Source organism: Lotus japonicus, chromosome 6 (genome assembly GCF_012489685.1).
Source record: "Lotus japonicus ecotype B-129 chromosome 6, LjGifu_v1.2".
Classification (NCBI taxonomy): Eukaryota; Viridiplantae; Streptophyta; class Magnoliopsida; order Fabales; family Fabaceae; genus Lotus; species Lotus japonicus.
The window spans coordinates 36203627-36221940 of NC_080046.1; positions in this window are offsets into that span (position 1 = coordinate 36203627).

Sequence of the window (18314 nt, forward strand, 5' to 3'; positions counted from 1 at the left end):
AACTTTCAACCAAAGCATCATGGCATTGATACTCCACTCCAAATAAGATCACACTTCAAACATCTTAGCAAACAAGTCTACCCAATCTCACCGCGAAGTTTTGAAAACACATTTATCAAACAAAACACCACGAGTTCGGAAACTCGTAAGCCCAAAACCCTTAGTGCTCTGGTTTCTCAACCGGAGCTCTGATACCACAGTGTAATGCCCCGATTTCTCGGACGTCACGAAAAACCAAAAATCATGATTTTCACAAAGAATTTTCGCCGTCCATTTATTAATCTTCATTAAATGACAAAGATCCAATTATTACGAAAGTTCTCAGCGTTAAATATAAATCAAATAAACAAACGTGCGAGTAAGGAAAACGAACGATTGATATAAATCCAATCACTGAAATAATGTACGGTGGCCACACCCATGTGTGTAAACAAAACCACCCTAGTAATCTGACAAAATTGTTTACATTTGAAAATCAACTACAAGTACTTCAAAGTAAAATAAAAGCTCCAAAAATAAAACAGCGCTCTCAACCCAATCAAGGCCACTCGTTGCAGTCTGCATCTTCTCTGGCTCACATGTTGGAAGGCTCCGGCGTCTCCTCTCCTGGCTTCGGAAGCTCAACTTTCATGTCCAGGTTCCACTGCCTCAATGCCTCCAAGCTCCACCCAAACCCTAATGGTACGGGATCCATGAGTCCCTGATTCAGCTCTTGCTCGGGTGGTGCAATGGGGCTCACCGGCTCCTCCTTCGGCACCAAAAGTCCCTCTGTCGGATTCCGGTACTCGGAAGTCACTGAAGGCTCGCTCCCCTCGCCTGACTTGTAGCCTGGCCCCTCACTAGGGTCCGACTCCGAACCGCTGATGAAATCCATCCCTAAGGGGAGTCCAAAACGGAAGGGTGCGTGAGGAAACCGAATCTTCCCTCTGATAGGCTGAGTCTCAACAATCTGCCCAGCTTGGTCTCTTTTGAAGATGGTCGCGCCGCCGACGTACACGTTCTTCTCCTGGCGGTAGTCGACACCCCAGGCCGGGTCCTCATCAAAACTATGGAGATAAATCTCCCAGTCCTGATCCACTAGCTCCTTTCGGATCACCATCTGTTGGCGTTAAGCGCCCAAACAACAAATAGCAAATAGAGAGGGTCAACTTCTGACTCTCAAATATCTCTAGTCTCTAGCATGTTATAGACAATATAATATCATCATTAATCAACAGAACATAACTAAAAGGTTAATCACATAGCCTAAGTTTCAGTTAGTCTATGCCTCCTCACTTTTCACACAACCACCTTTCACCATGGATCCAACACCATTCGTCCAGCAAACGAACAACACCATGAGCAAAGCTCACAACATCATGGCGTTCCTTGGAACGACCACAGCACACCATGGGTCAGACACCCACAAGTCATAACATCACGGTTCAAACCGCATTCACCCTCGCGTGCAAGTTATCCGTTTTGTCTCTAACGGAGCCACTGTTCTCATGGTTCATAGTCCTAACCAGACCTATGTTCCACTAATCATAATTTACTTGCATGCGAGTAAACATCATAAAATCCTAGTCTCATGTTACTACTTCAAGTAAATAGACAGGCATTTTATCTCATGTTATTGAAATTAAATAACATCATGCATAATTTCACTTAGCAAATAAGGCATACTTGAACTAGCATACATCAACTAACTAGTTCTATAGCATACTAAGAATTTATCATATTAACTTAGTAATAAATCATACATCATATCATCACTTAGCATAATATTGAATACTAATACTAAGCATGTTATCAACCACACTCGCATACAACTTCACATGCAGGAAAGCAGTAAGACTTCTCTAGACGAAAGTGCCCTCACCTTGGCTACGCTTTCCACGCGAGATCGAGTACGTTCGATCTAACCTTTCCGTGCGCGAACCTGCACGGACCAACAAACTAGGGTTAGAATTTGAAGGAAAAAGGAGCATCATTTCCCCCCTTCAAATATTCGAACCCCATCCCCTAAAACCAAACAATATTTCATCTTCTTCTTGTAAACAAGAAGAAAAAATACTTGAGTTCACTACTTCCCGAAGGAAGCAGAGCTTAGTTACTATAGGAATTATTTCCTATAGAGGTCAAGAAGAACTCTGGAGAGGGAGAGATAGAGACTCACAAAAATTTGGAGAGCTCTGAGTTGTGATTTTCCCTTCACTAGAGACTCCTATTTATAGTGGAGGATGTGGAGGTAAAAATACGATAAAACCCTTAATTTTAGCCCAAGCCCAAGGGCAAAAATATAATTTTAATTAATTTTTATTCAAATTAATTACTTTTCCACTAAGCAAGTAACAAACTCCCCTAAATTCCCTCTAACAACCTTGGCCGTCCCCCCCTTCTAGTTTGTTAGGATATTTGTTTTTTTTTTTTTATTATTATTAAAACACTAAACACATGGAAATAATTTTCAAATTTGAAAAACCAAACCATTATCCTAACAAAGTTTCGGCCACTCCCTAGAAGAAAATATATCTTCAATTCTTTTTTTTTTCTTTTCTTATTTCCAAAATAACATTAAATCCAATTAAAAAAAATTATTTAAATAAAAACTCCAAAACACTTTATATTTACTTAACAAATAAATAAGTAAATCTCCTCCTCCAATATAATAGATATAAGTCTCGAAAATTCCCTTTTATGCATATTCTATGCACTACTCGAATTTCATGCATGTGCATGCATGCATATCGACTACTCGCGCCTTACGTAATAATTAATTACGTAATAAATTACTATACAAGCGTTATAGTAACAATTAATCAGTATTTTCTCCTTACTGAAAATAAAACATCGTACTTTATATTATTCTTCAATAATACAAAACATAAATAAATCACCGGGTCTTACAATACTCCCCCCCTTAAAATAGTTTCGACCTCGAAACTTAAGGGTCTACAAACAACTCGGGATGTGATTCCCGCATTTTATCCTCTAATTCCCAAGTCGCATCGCCCGTAGCTTGATTCCATACAACCTTCACTAAGGATACTCCCTTGTTCCTCAAGCGTTTGGTGCTTTTGTCGACGATCTTGATGGGCGGCATTTCCATCGTTAGATCATCCTTCAGCTGAATATCATCAGGTTCAATCACATGAGAATTATCAGCCATATACCTCCGAAGTTGCGACACATGCAGCACATCATGTATGTTGGATAGGAACGGCGGTAAGGCAATCCTATACGCCACGGGTCCAACACGCTCCGTAATCTGGTACGGTCCGATAAACTTTGGAGTAAGCTTCTTTGACTTGATCGCCCTTCCGACACCTGTCATCGGGGTAACCCGCAAGAAGACATGATCTCCAGCTTGAAACTCCAACTCCTTCCTGCGATTGTCAGCATAACTTTTCTGATGACTCTGCGAAACCCTCATCTTCTCTTGGATTCGCTTCACCTCTTCTGTGGTTTGCTGAACTAATTCAGGCCCAACCATCAAGTTCTCCCCATCTTGATGCCAGCACAAGGGTGTACGGCACCTCCGACCATACAACGCTTCATAAGGCGCCATCCCTATACTTGCATGAAAACTGTTGTTGTAAGTGAACTCGATCAATGGCAACATCTCATCCCAGCTGCCTTTGTGATCCAGTACACAAGCTCTTAGCAAATCCTCCAAGGATTGGATGGTCCTCTCGGTTTGCCCATCCGTCTGTGGATGATAAGCGGAACTCAATTTCAACCTGGTTCCTAAAGCCCGCTGCAAAGCTTCCCAGAAACGCGAGGTAAACCTCGGGTCTCTGTCCGACACAATGCTAGATGGCACACCGTGCAAGCGTACAATCTCAGCAATGTATATCTCCGCCAACCTCTCTACCTTGTAGTTCAGATTGATTGGCACGAAGTGAGCAGTCTTCGTCAATCGATCAACTACAACCCAAATTGCATCGAACTTCCTTCGTGTAAGCGGCAACGCCGTCACGAAGTCCATGGAAATGCTATCCCATTTCCACTCCGGGACATCCAATGACTGCTGCTTTCCTGCTGGTTTCTGATGTTCCACCTTCCCCTTCTGACACGTCAAACATGTCGACACATACTCAGCTACTTGTTTCTTCATCCCAGGCCACCAGAAATGAAGTTTCAAGTCCTGATACATCTTATTCATCCCCGGATGAATACTCAATCTGCTTTTGTGACCTTCATCCAAGATCAGCTTCCTCATTACTGCATCATTGGGTACACAAACTCGTCCCTTACAACGCAGAATATTGTCGTTCCCAATAGCGAACTCAGACGCTTTTCCTTGTACCACAAGCTTGCGCCATTCAATCAACCCTTCATCGGTCTCTTGTTTCGACTTTATCTCATCCAAGAGTCCACTAGACATCGTCACCATTCCAAAGCTCAGCTTCCCCGGTGCGAGTTCAACATTCAAACTCAGATCACGGAAAGCCTCCAACAATTCTAACTCCTTGACCATCAACGAGGATACATGTATAGCCTTTCGACTCAGAGCATCAGCTACAACATTGGTCTTCCCCGGATGATACTGTAATGAGAACTCATAGTCTTGCAGAAACTCCATCCACCGTCTCTGCCTCATGTTCAGATCCTTCTGATTAAACAAGTACTTCAAACTCTTGTGATCACTATAGATCGTGAACGTACTGCCATACAAGTAATGTCTCCAGATCTTGAGAGCATACACTATAGCAGCCAACTCCAAATCATGCGTAGGGTAATTCTTCTCATGGACTTTCAACTGTCGCGAAGCATAAGCAATCACCCTCTTCTCTTGCATCATCACACAACCCAAACCATTATGCGACGCATCACAGTACACGTCGTATGGTTCTCCCTCCTTTGGCAAAGCTAGTACAGGTGCGGTGGTCAACCGCTTCTTCATTTCTTGGAAGCTAGCCTCACACTTCTCCGTCCACGCAAACGGTTGATCCTTCTTTGTCAAATGAGTCAACGGTGCAGTCAACTTGGCGTAATCCTTCACGAAACGCCGATAGTAGCCAGCAAGCCCAACAAAACTTCTGATATCACTTGCTGTCTTCGGTTGTTCCCATGCCAAAACTGATTCAATTTTGCTGGGGTCCACTGCCACACCTTTGCTAGATATGACATGACCAAGGAACTTCACTTCCTCCATCCAGAACTCACACTTTCCTCCATTAGCATAGAGTTCCTTCTTCCGCAACACCTCTAGCACTTGACGTAAATGCTCCTCATGTTCCTCCTTACTCTTCGAGTAAATTAGAATATCGTCTATGAACACCACCACGAACTTGTCCAAGAATGGCCTGAACACACGGTTCATGTAGTCCATAAAAACTGCGGGTGCATTAGTAACTCCAAATGGCATCACGAGATATTCATAATGTCCATATCGAGTTCTGAATGCCGTCTTCTGAATGTCAGCCTCCTTCACCCGAATCTGGTGATACCCTGATTTCAGATCAATCTTCGAGAAAAAAACTGCTCCCCGAAGTTGGTCCATCAAGTCGTCTATCCGAGGCATCGGATAACGATTCTTCACTGTCACCTTGTTTAGTTGTCGGTAATCTACACACAACCTGGACCTCCCATCCTTCTTCTTTACCAACAACACTGGCGCTCCCCAAGGAGACACACTCGGTCGAATAAATCCCTTTGAAGAGAGATCATCCAACTGTTTTGCCAATTCCATCAATTCCGCTGGTGCCATCCGATACGGCGCCATCGATATCGGTCCCGTGCCGGGCATGATGTCAATGGAGAACTCCGTCTCCCTTACTGGTGGCAATCCGGGCACATCCTCCGGAAAAACATCCACATAGTCTTGCACTATCGAGATGTTCCGTACATCACTATCGTTTCTTGCTTCCGCCACGATAGAGTTCACGAACGCCGGTGAACCCTTCTTCAAATGGTACGAATTCAAATAATCCGTAACGCCTGAATCCGGAAATACCACGGGCCTTGTTAGCGCAATCCAAAAGAACATGATATTGCGCCAACCAGTCCATCCCCAGAATCACATCGAGCTCTTTAAGCCCTAAACATATAAGGTTTGCAAGGAACTTCCGATCCTCGTAAACCAACGGACATTTCAAGCATGCCGTGCGAGTAACTAAGCGATCGGCAGCAGGGGTTGTCACCACCATATCGAAAAGTAACTCTGAGGTTAGCAACCCTATTTTCTTCGCACACTCATCAGATATAAACGAGTGCGTAGCACCCGAATCAAACAAAACCATCAAGGAGATACCAGCAATAGTACACGTACCCTGAATAAGATCTTCAACACCCTCAGCTTGCTTGCCAGTAACAGCAAAGACACGTCCCTTAGCAACTGGACGTCTCCCCCTTGCCGTATTCAACACAGGTTCAGCTTTTGGCGCATCAGGACAGTTTGTCGAGATGTGCCCCGTCTTCTGGCACTTCCAGCAAGTAATCTCTTTCCCACATTCATTGGCATAGTGCCCTTTCTCATTACACTTGAAACAAGTAACATCTTCTCTCGGAGGTTTTGCTCCGACTTTGGTAGATGATGTCCTACCAGTTGCATTCTGATAAGGCTTCTTCTGACCAGCCCTACCCTTTTCAGTCTTCCCAGCTTGTTTCTGACCAGACCTGATTGGCCCTCCACTTTCCTGTCGGTTCCCTCGACGATTCTTCATGACCTCAACCTCGTGAGACTTCTCAACCAGTTGTTGAAAGACTCTGACTCCCAAAGGTCTGACGGACTCCTCAATTTCATCCCTCAAACCAATCATGAAACGGTTGCAGAGATACCCTTCATCAACTTGTTCTCGGAAGAAGCGAAAGTACTTCGACAGACTCTCCAGCTTGGCTGCATATTCCCCAACAGTCATGCTTCCTTGTTTCAGTCTGAGGAAACGGTTCTCCATATCATCTCTTGCAGTCTCTGGAATGTACTTGTTCAGAAAAGCTGTTTTGAATGAATCCCAGGTAATAGCCACCTGGTTAGTCGTCATCAACAGCCTGGTGCTCCTCCACCAGTACTCTGCATCCCCTTTCAGCATGAAGGTAGCGAGATTCACCTTCTCTCCATCAGTTGTGTGCAAAGCTTCAAAAATCTTTTCCAGCTCTTGGATCCAAAGATCCGCTTTCTCGGGTTCAACTTCCCCTTCAAACTTTGGCGGGTTCTGCCGATTGAAATCAGTTCTCATCCTGACCTGATCCTGGTTCAGCTCCCGTTCCAACCTCTGCGCCCTTCTGGCATGTTCTTCAGCCTCTCTCTGAGCTTGTGCAGCAGCCATCGTAACACTAGCATTAGCCTGCTGAGCCACCACTTGGGCCAATTGAGCCATGGCCTGAGCGAGCTGAGCGTTAGTTGGGTCCTGTCTAGGAGGCATGATGTCAAACCTGCTTGTTGATAAAACCACAACCAAACGTCAGTTCCTCAGTTAGAGAGATCATCTAACAGTAAAAACTTTCAACCAAAGCATCATGGCATTGATACTCCACTCCAAATAAGATCACACTTCAAACATCTTAGCAAACAAGTCTACCCAATCTCACCGCGAAGTTTTGAAAACACATTTATCAAACAAAACACCACGAGTTCGGAAACTCGTAAGCCCAAAACCCTTAGTGCTCTGGTTTCTCAACCGGAGCTCTGATACCACAGTGTAACGCCCCGATTTCTCGGACGTCACGAAAAACCAAAAATCATGATTTTCACAAAGAATTTTCGCCGTCCATTTATTAATCTTCATTAAATGACAAAGATCCAATTATTACGAAAGTTCTCAGCGTTAAATATAAATCAAATAAACAAACGTGCGAGTAAGGAAAACGAACGATTGATATAAATCCAATAACTGAAATAATGTACGGTGGCCACACCCATGTGTGTAAACAAAACCACCCTAGTAATCTGACAAAATTGTTTACATTTGAAAATCAACTACAAGTACTTCAAAGTAAAATAAAAGCTCCAAAAATAAAACAGCGCTCTCAACCCAATCAAGGCCACTCGTTGCAGTCTGCATCTTCTCTGGCTCACATGTTGGAAGGCTCCGGCGTCTCCTCTCCTGGCTTCGGAAGCTCAACTTTCATGTCCAGGTTCCACTGCCTCAATGCCTCCAAGCTCCACCCAAACCCTAATGGTACGGGATCCATGAGTCCCTGATTCAGCTCTTGCTCGGGTGGTGCAATGGGGCTCACCGGCTCCTCCTTCGGCACCAAAAGTCCCTCTGTCGGATTCCGGTACTCGGAAGTCACTGAAGGCTCGCTCCCCTCGCCTGACTTGTAGCCTGGCCCCTCACTAGGGTCCGACTCCGAACCGCTGATGAAATCCATCCCTAAGGGGAGTCCAAAACGGAAGGGTGCGTGAGGAAACCGAATCTTCCCTCTGATAGGCTGAGTCTCAACAATCTGCCCAGCTTGGTCTCTTTTGAAGATGGTCGCGCCGCCGACGTACACGTTCATCAAAACTATGGAGATAAATCTCCCAGTCCTGATCCACTAGCTCCTTCCGGATCACCATCTGTTGGCGTTAAGCGCCCAAACAACAAATAGCAAATAGAGAGGGTCAACTTCTGACTCTCAAATATCTCTAGTCTCTAGCATGTTATAGACAATATAATATCATCATTAATCAACAGAACATAACTAAAAGGTTAATCACATAGCCTAAGTTTCAGTTAGTCTATGCGTCCTCACTTTTCACACAACCACCTTTCACCATGGATCCAACACCATTCGTCCAGCAGACGAACAACACCATGAGCAAAGCTCACAACATCATGGCGTTCCTTGGAACGACCACAGCACACCATGGGTCAGACACCCACAAGTCATAACATCACGGTTCAAACCGCATTCACCCTCGCGTGCAAGTTATCCGTTTTGTCTCTAACGGAGCCACTGTTCTCATGGTTCATAGTCCTAACCATACCTATGTTCCACTAATCATAATTTACTTGCATGCGAGTAAACATCATAAAATCCTAGTCTCATGTTACTACTTCAAGTAAATAGACAGGCATTTTATCTCATGTTATTGAAATTAAATAACATCATGCATAATTTCACTTAGCAAATAAGGCATACTTGAACTAGCATACATCAACTAACTAGTTCTATAGCATACTAAGAATTTATCATATTAACTTAGTAATAAATCATACATCATATCATCACTTAGCATAATATTGAATACTAATACTAAGCATGTTATCAACCACACTCGCATACAACTTCACATGCAGGAAAGCAGTAAGACTTCTCTAGACGAAAGTGCCCTCACCTTGGCTACGCTTTCCACGCGAGATCGAGTACGTTCGATCTAACCTTTCCGTGCGCGAACCTGCACGGTGTAAGATCAAGATTTGGTCATGTGGTACAACTCTATGTTTTGATGATAACTTGCGTCATCAGAAGAAGAGTAGGTTCATAGCTTCTCATTCTGAAGCATCTGAAGATGGAATTTTTTCCAGAATGGAGATGTCACCAGAACCTCTGGACTTTGACACTTCTGCTCTCATAAGAAGATATACTAATCAGCAGCCAAGTATCCCTTGGTATTCCTTCTGAGGGGGAGTATTTCGTCTTATGCTCTTACTATTTTTTTTCCACCTTCATTCTTTTTGCTTATGACAAAAAGGGGGAGAACTTATAGTATCTTGACAACTCCTATATTATTTAGCTCAGAATCTAGATATTACTAACGTTGATATTAAGTATTAGATTCAGGGGGAGCTTAGCTCAGAATCAATCACGAGTCTTGGATTCAGAAGGAGCAAGATAAACTATACACATCAGGATAAGTTTTAACTCTGATACCTTATACTCTGAGTGTATTCAGTTTATTTGTTTAGAGTTGTTCATCAAAATACATGGTTTTGTCATCATCAAAAAGGGGGAGATTGTAAGATCAAGATTTGGTCATGTGGTACAACTCTATGTTTTGATGATAACAAGTATTTATTTGTGGATGAACAACTATGATACTCTAATGTTTGTCTTGAGTGTTTTGACAAACAGGTTCTGATTCTGACACCAGAAGATATATTCGTCAGAAGTTCTGAAGATCAGAGGATCTGAGGATCAGAGGATCTGAAGATCAGAGGATCAGAGGATCAGAAGATCAGAGGATCAGAAGATCTGAGGATCAGAAGATCTGAAGACCAGAAGCTCTGAGGGACCAGAGGCTCTGAAGGTTCAGAAGCTCTGAAGGTCCAGAAGCAGAAGTTACGAAGGTCAGAGGATCCAAGCATCCCTCTGACTCTGATCACCAAGCTTCACAAGTTCCAACACGAAGCATAACTCTGATCAGAAGTCAATGGTTAAAGGCAAAGGTCTCTATCGAGAAGTACAAGAGCAGTGTACTATTCTGAAAAGCCTACCTACCAAGGTTCAGCCACAGCAGGTTCTGGAAGTTCCAGAAATGCCCTCCAACGGTCATATTCTCTCAACAGAAATATCCTTTGCACCTTGGACTATAAAAGGCTGAAGAAAAGAAGAAAGCAGTAGGAGAGAAATCAAGAGCTGCAATACAAGAAAAGATTCAAGCCTCTACTTTCTTCATCTATTCTTATTTGGTTTACACTCAGCTTATTTAGAAGCAAACCTTTGTAAACACCAACCTCAAACAGTTGTTTGATTTTCCTTAAGGGACCGGGTAGGTCAGTATCCTTAAGAAGACTAAGAGAGTGAATCTTAGTGGTGATTCCTTTAGGAGATCATGGTTGATCGGATCCTAGAGAAGACTAAGAGAGTGAATCTTAGTGTGAGCTAAGTCAGTGTAATTGTTAGTCACTTGTAGGTTTCAAGTGCAGTTGTAACTCTTACCTGATTAGTGGATTGCCTTCATTCTAAGAAGGAAGAAATCACCTTAACGGGTGGACTGGAATAGCTTGAGGGATTTATCAAGTGAACCAGGATAAAATACTTGTGTGCTTCTCTCTTCTCTCTATCTTTATCCGCTGCACCATCTATCTTAGAGAAACCGAAAAGATTTACTTTAAATCTTAAGGGGAAAGTTTTTATATTGAAAACGCTATTCAACCCCCCCTTCTAGTCGTTTTTTCAAACCTTCACACGGACCAACAAACTAGGGTTAGAATTTGAAGGAAAAAGGAGCATCATTTCCCCCCTTCAAATATTCGAACCCCATCCCCTAAAACCAAACAATATTTCATCTTCTTCTTGTAAACAAGAAGAAAAAATATTTGAGTTCACTACTTCCCGAAGGAAGCAGAGCTTAGTTACTATAGGAATTATTTCCTATAGAGGTCAAGAAGAACTCTGGAGAGGGAGAGATAGAGACTCACAAAAATTTGGAGAGCTCTGAGTTGTGATTTTCCCTTCACTAGAGACTCCTATTTATAGTGGAGGATGTGGAGGTAAAAATACGATAAAACCCTTAATTTTAGCCCAAGCCCAAGGGCAAAAATATAATTTTAATTAATTTTTATTCAAATTAATTACTTTTCCACTAAGCAAGTAACAAACTCCCCTAAATTCCCTCTAACAACCTTGGCCGTCCCCCCCTTCTAGTTTGTTAGGATATTTGTTTTTTTTTTTTTTTATTATTATTAAAACACTAAACACATGGAAATAATTTTCAAATTTGAAAAACCAAACCATTATCCTAACAAAGTTTCGGCCACTCCCTAGAAGAAAATATATCTTCAATTCTTTTTTTTTTCTTTTCTTATTTCCAAAATAACATTAAATCCAATTAAAAAAAATTATTTAAATAAAAACTCCAAAACACTTTATATTTACTTAACAAATAAATAAGTAAATCTCCTCCTCCAATATAATAGATATAAGTCTCGAAAATTCCCTTTTATGCATATTCTATGCACTACTCGAATTTCATGCATGTGCATGCATGCATATCGACTACTCGCGCCTTACGTAATAATTAATTACGTAATAAATTACTATACAAGCGTTATAGTAACAATTAATCAGTATTTTCTCCTTACTGAAAATAAAACATCGTACTTTATATTATTCTTCAATAATACAAAACATAAATAAATCACCGGGTCTTACACCTTGCTAGTTAATGCTTTAGGTGTCGACGCATTCGACTTGATTTACTGTTTATGCACTTGTTTGTGTTTGATTGGTAAAATGTTTTCTGAGGCTTCGGCTGACAATGTAGATGATTCATCTACTGACTGTTTTTGAGATTGACTTACATGCTATGTGCTATGTGGGTAATTTAGGATGTGTGATGCATGCCTTATATGCTAAGTGCTATGTGGTTATTGCTTATTATGTTGATATATGACATGTTGATTGATGGTGCTGAGTTATTTATGCTTCAGCAATGAGATCTGAGATTCTGAATAGTGAGAATAGCGGGCAGGTCATGCCGATTTTATTCTGAGAGTTTTGAGAAAGTTGTTAGGACGAATGAGATTCGGACCTTGTAATGGTGTTTTATGGATCGAGACATTCTCTGGAGTCAGTTGGGGATTAGGAGATCCCGAGAACTTATAAGATGTTGCGATAAGACTAAAAGGATATTATTTTGAAAAGGAAACTCATAAGACATTAAACAACCTCTAAATCTTCAAATAATGATAACAAACTCGAAAGGAAGCTTAGGATGCAAATCTTAGTTTTTGGAAAACGAGAAGTGTCGTCGGATCCAAGTGTTGAGGAAGTTGAGAAGTAGTGAGTATGTTGATGCTCTTGTGCTGTTGTAGCAGCTGTGTTGTTGGGCTATCCGGGGGATAAGTCCGGGAAATTGATAGTTTCCGAGTATGTTGATACTCTTGCTCGTTGAGCAGTTTTGACCATCGGATGGAGATGAGTCGGATGATTTGGAGATCATCATGAGATAATGTTTATACCTTCGGGTACAGTATATGCCTTCGGGTACAGTTTATGCCTTCGGGTACAGTTTATACCTTCGGGTACAGTATATGCCTTCGGGTACAGTTTATGCCTTCGGGTACAGTTTATGCCTTCGGGTACAGTTTATACCTTCGGGTACAGTATATGCCTTCGGGTACAGTTTATGCCTTCGGGTACAGTTTATACCTTCGGGTACAGTATATGCCTTCGGGTACAGTTTATGCCTTCGGGTACAGTATATGCCTTCGGGTACAGTTTATGCCTTCGGGTACAGTTTATACCTTCGGGTAATTCGGACATCGACGGGGGATATGATCGACCGTGAGGTTAGGATCGACCTGTTGATTGTCGCGCATAGCGGAGGGAAAAGTCGACCCGCAGGGTTAGGACTGATCCGGCTATGTCAAGGTTGTAAGTGACACTCGGGGGTTATGGTCGACACAATGCCAGTGTTAGGACCGACTCGATCGTGCCCAGCCTACTTCTTCCGGAATCGTCGAGAGTGACGTTGCATTGATATATCATGCACTCTAATTATATTCGTTGGGTTTTGGATGAGTTGATGTTGATAAACATCGTTATGTGTTTAGAGGAGTTGATGTTGATAAACATCGTTATGTGTTTTGATGAGTAGATGTTGATAAATATCGTTATGTGCTTTGATGATTGAATTGAACTAGAGATTTGATAACATGCTATGTTAAAACCTTAGGGTAGACAATGCAGAACTTACATGTATATATACAACATATATATACCCCTTATACTTTACCTGATGTCTTGTATTATCCATACTGTATTCCGTAAGTTGACCCTTGCACGTGCTACCTGTGTTTGGGGGGCTATGTATGCCCTTTTTGTCAGATGCCGTTGACGGACTGTTTCGTGATGCTTCGCCGTACGGGGAAGACCCGGAGCGAAATGACTACTACTGAGCCTTCGACGATGGAAGTTTAGGGATGGGTGTTTAGAGTCTACTAAGGTTGGGTGTTAGTGTCATAGCTCTGACTTAGTCTTATTTTGAGGGCTCGTGTTGCTGACACTTGACCTATCCTTTTTGGGATTGTACATTTTGCCTACAGGCGTTACACTTTTCTACTTTCCGTCACTGGAGGTTACTCGTGACGAGGTCGCTACTTACAGCGGGGGATGTTATATATATTGTATATTAGATCTGTTACCTTTCGCATTTGGGTTTTATCTATTTCAGTCTTGTCTTAGTTATTATCGAAAAAAAAATATTTACGTTTTTCCGTATTAAGTTTATTTTGGTTACTAAAGTGACGCCACCGAAATCGGGGTGTTACAATTTTGTTCACATGATATTTGAATTACATATGGGATTACTTGTTCACATGATATTTGGATTATATTGATTATAATGTGTCTTTCTATTACGCACTTGAATTGCTGACTATATTGAATATACTGTGCAATTGTGCGAATGAGTGAGGAACGTCAAAATAGTGGATAACGGGTAGTTATGCCAGACTCCTGACGAGTTTTTGGATAAAGTTTGATGGGACGGACCGAGGTTCGTACCCTATTATTGTTTTATGGATCGAGACCTTCTCAAAGGAAAATTGAGTTTGAAAATGATATTGGAAAAAAACCCCTTTGGAATTCACGTAAGAACTTGGGTTGTTCTATCTAAGGCAAGAAGGACTTTTAATGGGGCATTGTGCCCGGCCAGCTTACCTGGGAACTTCTCGGGCCATTACTTGGGTGATGATTGACCTTTTGTTTTGAGACCTTCTCCAGGGAATCATTGGAATTATGGGATCTTTGAAACTAATAGGATTAGAGACGAAACTTAAACAATTTCATAATGAACCTCCATAATGTATTAAACAACCTCAAAACCCTTAATATAATGATAAAAGACTCAAACGAAAGTTTAGGGCTTGAACATTAAGTTTTGAAAATGAGAAGTGTCGTCGGATCCAGGTTTCTGGAGAAACCATTGTGCGTTGGCACTTTGCTCGATGAGCATGTTTTATTGGTTGGCCAATCCAAGGGATAAGCCGGGGAACTAGTCAGTTCTGAGTATGTTGATACTCTTTTGTTCGTTGAGCAGTTTGTTTGGCCATCGAGATGGTGAGCCATGGTAAGTTGAAAGGTCACTGAGTGCGAGCTGCATTCTTTTGCTCGTTGAGCAGTTTGGTTGGCCATCGAGACGGTGAGCCCAAGTGACTAGGAAAGTTACCAAATGCGATTAGCACTTCTTTGTTTACCTTAGGGTATTGTAGAAACAATGTACTCTAGCTAGACACGCGTACCTTGGTGAGGACATTTCGTTGTTTGGCTAACCATATTGCATTCATGCATACATTTCTTGGAAAGTGTGCTGCTTTCCGAAGGACGATCTTGTAAGATCAATTTTTGATCTAGTAGTACAACTCTATGTTTTGATGATTACAAGTTAACCTTTTGATATGAACAATTGTGGTACTCTAACGTGTTTTTCTGAGTGTGCTATTTACAGGCTCTGACCTCAACTCAATCTCACACAAATCAGAAGCACTGTGTTAAAGAGCGACCCAAGCAACGCTTTCGCATTCACCATGTTCAGTATGAACAGTGGAAAAGCTTCAGAAGTTCTGAAGTTATACAAACTCTGATGTGGACTCAGTCACTAGAAGTTCTGAAGATCCAGAAAGTCTGATAACCAAGAAACACTGAAGGCTCAGATATTCTGATGGTGTAGAAGACTCTGAAGATCCAGAAGCTGATTAGTGAAATTCTGATGTCCAGAAGCAAGATACTCTGAAGACCATGTACTTCCCTCTGAGTTCAGAATCAGAAGAAACAATGGTCAGAGGATCTGGGCTTTCCCTCTGACTCTGATCAACCGGCTTCACAAGTTCCAACATGAAGCTTTCTCCTGATCAGAAGTCTCCTAGGTTTAAAGGTCAAGTCGCTATCCAAGTACAAAAGCAACTGTACCTTCCTGACGACCTACCTAACAGTCTCAGACATAGCAGAAGCTGGATTTTCTAGAACTGCCCTCCAACGGTAGCATTTTCCATGCAACGCTCAACCCTAATCCTTGGAGTATATAAAGAGGCTGAAGACTGAAAGAAGTGGCTAGAAGCATTCACATACGCGCAAGACAAATTCAAATTCTTCTAAGCTTTCTTTCATCTGAAATTCATTGAGTTTACTATTAGCTTTTTAGAAGCAAATCTCTTGTAAACAATTCTTTGATAAACAGTTTGTTTAGTTCCTTTAGGAGATCAAGGTTGATCGGATCCTAGAGAAGACTAAGAGAGTGAATCTTAGTGTGAGCTAAGTCAGTGTAATTGTTAGTCACTTGTAGGTTTCAAGTGCAGTTGTAACTCTTACCTGATTAGTGGATTGCCTTCATTCTAAGAAGGAAGAAATCACCTTAACGGGTGGACTGGAGTAGCTTGAGTGATTTATCAAGTGAACCAGGATAAAATCCTTTTGTGCTTTTCTATCTCTTATCTTTAGCACTTAAGTTCTCGAAAGATTTGTCAAAATCTTTAAGGTGGAAGCTTTATACTGAAAACGTTATTCAAACCCCCCCTTTCTACCGTTTTTCATACCTTCAATTGGTATCAGAGCGCAAGTTCTGATTACCACACCTAACAGTGTTCAGTGATCCGGGCCGGTGTGAAAAACAATGGCTGCCACCACCAGTGAAACTCAAAGAGATGGTTACAATGCCAAGCCTCCTATGTTCGACGGTCAAAGGTTCGAATATTGGAAAGATAGACTGGAAAGTTTCTTTCTGGGTTTCGATGCAGATCTCTGGGATATTATTGTGGATGGCTACGAGCGTCAGTTGATGCAGATGGCAAGAAGATCCCAAGGTCAGAGATGACTGCAGATCAAAAGAAGCTGTACTCACAACATCACAAAGCAAGAGCAATTCTTCTAAGTGCTATTTCCTATGAAGAGTACCAGAAGATTACAGATCGTGAGTTTGCGAAAGGCATTTTCGAATCTCTGAAGATGTCTCATGAAGGAAACAAGAAAGTCAAAGAATCAAAGGCATTGTCTTTGATCCAAAAGTATGAATCCTTCATCATGGAGCCAAATGAGTCCATTGAAGAAATGTTCTCCAGGTTTCAGTTGCTTGTAGCTGGCATACGACCTCTCAACAAGAGCTACACAACAAAAGATCATGTCATAAGGGTCATCAGGTGTCTTCCTGAAAGTTGGATGCCTTTAGTAACTTCAATAGAGCTCACGAGAGATGTTGAGAATATGAGTTTAGAAGAACTCATCAGCATTTTGAAATGCCATGAGCTGAAGCGCTCAAAGATGCAAGATCTGAGGAAAAAGTCCATAGCCTTGAAATCTAAATCTGAAAAGGCTAAGGCTGAGAAGTCAAAAGCTCTTCAAGCTGAAGAAGAGGAATCTGAAGAAGCATCAGAAGATTCTGATGAAGATGAGCTGACTCTGATCTCCAAGAGACTCAATCGCATCTGGAAGAACAGGCAGAGCAAATACAAAGGCTCTGGAAAGGCAAAAGGAAAGTCTGAATCCTCAGGTCAGAAGAAGTCCTCACTTAAGGAAGTCACATGCTTTGAGTGCAAAGAATCAGGGCACTACAAAAGTGACTGTCCAAAGTTGAAGAAGGACAAGAAGCCAAAGAAGCACTTCAAGACAAAGAAGAGTCTGATGGTGACATTTGATGAATCAGAGTCAGAGGATGTTGACTCTGATGGTGAAGTCCAAGGACTCATGGCTATTGTCAAAGACAAGGAAGCAGAGTCAAAGGGAGCTGTTGACTCTGACTCAGAATCAGAAGGAGATCCTAACTCAGACGATGAAAATGAGGTATTCGCTTCTTTCTCTACCTCTGAACTGAAACATGCATTGTCTGATATCATGGATAAATATAACTCCTTATTGTCTAAGCATAAGAAGCTAAAAAAGGACTTATCTGCTGTTTCCAAGACTCCTTCTGAACATGAGAAAATTATTTCTGATTTGAAAAATGATAATCATGCTTTGATCAATTCTAACTCTGTGCTTAAGAACCAGATTGCTAAGTTAGAAGAAATTGTTGCTTGTGATGCCTCTGATTGTAGAAATGAGTCTAAGTATGAAAAGTCTTTTCAAAGATTCCTAGCTAAAAGCGTGGATAGAAGCTTAATGGCTTCAATGATCTATGGCGTAAGCAGAAATGGAATGCATGGCATTGGCTATTCTAAACCAATTAGAAATGAGCCCTCTGTGTCTAAAGCTAAATCCTTGTATGAATGCTTTGTTCCCTCTGGTACCATATTGCCTGATCCTTTACCTGCTAAAGTTGCTAAAAACCCTCTTAAAAAAGGATCCTTCTCTATGTCTAAATATCATGCAAACATTCCTTTAAAATATCATGTTGAGACATCCAAGGTGATCAGAACCTCTGGGGTAACTAACAAGAAAGGACCCAGAAAGTGGGTACCTAAGGACAAGATTATCTATGTTGCAGATATCCTTGATAGCTCCACTGAAACACCAATCATGGTATCTGG